Raw genomic sequence first — 3,035 nt, 5'->3', positions numbered from 1 at the left:
ATGTGAGAGTGACTGAATAGTGGCATTGTAAAACGCTTTGGGTGCCTTGAAGAGCGCTATATAGATCCACTCCATTATTATTGTTATTATTAAATTACTTACGAGTTTAATTTGTCAGCAACTTTCTGCCAGCCCTCTCTCCTTGCTTTTGCAGCCTTTGCAGTGTTCCCTTGCGTTTTAATTAGACTCTGAAACTCCTAAAATCCCTCACTCAAGAGTTCTTGCTCTGCTGCCGAAGAATACCGAGCGCGCTCCTTCGACATTTTCGCCGACCAATCAAAGGGTTGCCGATCAATGTTTCTACTATCGATGCGTAGCCCCTGTTGGGCCACCCAGTGATCTCACATTACTTCATCCAGCTATACTAATCGTCAACAACAGGTGTGTTCGGGGAACCGGAATAGCGAGCTCAGAGTTAGCGCGATGATTTGATCTTGGATGTGTCATTTGATCTTGGATGTAGTAAGCGACGTACGAAGAACGGGCCCCAGGACTGTGTTTTACTGTGATTACACACACGCACATAAACACACCCACACAAACAATCACAGCTTGTAATCAGTCGCCCAACTTAATTCTTCAACCAAACAGGCATGCAGGGGTAGAGACCCAGTTAAGAACAGCATGGTTTGGTTAGGTGTTGTTATTGTTGTTGTGACTATTACTAATTAAGTGTTAAGTAACACAGCAGCTCCACGTGGAGTCAGTAAAAGTTCACATAGCGCCCTCCACCCAGCTGAAATAAAGATAACATCTCATCTCTGTTGGCCTCTTATCAGGGGGCAGAGTACTCTTGAGAAAATGAAAACTGTTAGATATCATCAGTATTAAAAAAAGAAAAAGGAATTTTATTGTCAATGCCTGACACGAGTTTGATCTTGCAGAGACGTAGCTTAAAGTCACTATTATGGTGGATAAGAAACTGTAAAACTTATATTTTCATGCCACTTTACAACATTGAGATTTCATGGAAGGTAGTATAAACTCCTCACACTATACTTTCTGGCCATAAGTATGTAGACACAAACTGCACACAGCACACCCACAATACACATGAAAACTGAATCTGTCATTCCAAAGCCACAGACACTAAATGCTCCTCTAGCTCAGACTCCTAAAAGGTTTCCACATGATTTTCCAGTTCATCCTGAAGGTGTTGGAAAAGACCGAGGTCAAGGCTCTTTGCATGTCAGTCAAGTTTTTCAACACTGAAATGTGTAATGTAGCTCAACAGTGAGAATGAGCCCAGCGCCTAATTTTAGGTTGTTTCATTAACATGATACAAAGCAAGGACAAGCCTGTAGTAACCACTTTTGAGTCCACGCTGACTTTGTATAATACGATGCTACACAATTGCACTATGTTGCACTTTATATTTCATTCTATAATCAAATTTAAAGTATTTAATATTGTATTGAAATTTTTTTTTTTTTTAAGTATCTGCATTACTTACACGTTTCTCCACAGTATTAATACACTACAGGTATTACAACCTGCATACCAGCACCATGAAAAGTACTCAAGCTCAAACACAGACTGCAGTAAGGCGGGCCACAAAAGTTGAGGACTATTGATTTCTGGTAACATTATCACACTAATGCTGATAACTCTGAACAGCTCTTACATAATGCTCCTGGAACAACAGTAGCTTTAATCCTACTTCATAGTTCTTCAATCACCATATTAATTGCCTATTCTTAACAGTCTTCCCTACCCGTTTTTAAGTCACTCCTGAAAAAGCAGCTCTTTACCCTGGCCTTTGACACCACATGAGATGTTGGTTTTTATTTATTTATTTTTATTTTAGTTGTTTTTAGTTGATTCTGTGCTGTTTTATCTTGTTTTCTTTTTTAATATAGGGCTATTTTAATTTTTATGTATTATGTGTTATATTGATTCATTTGTGCTGTTTTCTTTTATTCTATTGTTTTTAACTTATTTTCTGTACAGCACTTTGGTCCTGTGCTGGGTATTTTAAAGTGCTTTATAAATAAAATTGGATTGGAAATTGGATTATCAAACTGTACGGTACCTTCTCTCCGTTTACAATGCCTGTCTCAAGATTCGTTATTTGAAGATCTACATGCTAAATCAATCATTCGGAATGTTACTATGTACTTTGGCTGAATGTATGAAAGCCTGCATCTCCATTTGCCGCAGGCTAAACTTTAAAAGTTTAGCTTAACTATTTTTGCGCACAGTTTTGACCTGAAGCAGTCTCTGTGCTTCCCTGCATCAGCTGGATTATCTGTTCCTCAGCCCTATCCTTAAAAAAAGACTAGTTTTTCTGCGATCCAGTTTGAGGAAAATAGCCGTGAACTCTCTTAAGTGAAAGCAGCGCATTTCTCACCCGAAATCAGTGTCAGCAAAAAAAGCTGTACCAAAGCGCTCCCATTAAACTCCAACAAGTGTTCCTGGAAAATTATGAGCTTCTTACCTGTTCCTCCTCCTTTCTGCGGTGCTCTGATGCCGACTGACAGCCTGCTGAGTCTGCCTGACAGGAGTTTCCTTGTGGGTGTGGCCAGAGTTACACCTGCCGCACACCGGAACGTGCGTAATGAGCCCAGCTGACTCACGCAAAGTCGCCCGGGAAGGGAGGAGCGAAGGTTTGAGCTGGTTAAACGTTACATTCTCTGGCAGAAATCCACGAGAACATTTTTGAGAGGCATGAGAACGAACTCACTCTCTGTCTTTGACACCATTTTGGGAAATGCAATGCACCATGGGCAGCTTTTGCAACTATTTCAGGAATGTTTCCTTCCCTGGGGACATTGTGGTTACCACCTTCTCCCTCTGATGACATTAAGTGACATATATATGTATATATCTTAGTTCCTTACATACAATGCTAAACAAAATCATAAGACCACCATCCAGTCAGCTGTAAAGTTTATAAATGAACAGTATTGGTAATTACCAGAATGATTTTTGTAATTGTGTGTCCACCAGTATGTACAAGCTCTTTAACTGAGATAATATTTTTAATGCTTTAATATAATTTTTGCTGCCATTCATTCATTTTCCAATTCACTGTT

At 39.6% G+C, this 3,035-nt stretch overlaps 1 protein-coding gene across 1 annotated transcript in view; it reads right to left on the bottom strand.

Annotated features, from left to right (window-relative positions):
- Window positions 1-2,527, bottom strand: part of LOC101478526 (uncharacterized) — a 59,952-nt gene extending 57,425 nt beyond the window's left edge. The window contains exon 1 of the mRNA XM_076886281.1: window positions 2,438-2,527. The gene's annotated coding sequence lies outside the window, so the exon portion shown is untranslated. The remainder of the gene's footprint in view (window positions 1-2,437) is intronic.
- Window positions 2,528-3,035: the final 508 nt, after the last annotated feature.

The sequence above is a fragment of the Maylandia zebra genome, linkage group LG7, assembly GCF_041146795.1.
Source record: "Maylandia zebra isolate NMK-2024a linkage group LG7, Mzebra_GT3a, whole genome shotgun sequence".
Taxonomy (NCBI): domain Eukaryota; kingdom Metazoa; phylum Chordata; class Actinopteri; order Cichliformes; family Cichlidae; genus Maylandia; species Maylandia zebra.
This window is presented reverse-complemented; position numbering and strand designations above follow the sequence as displayed.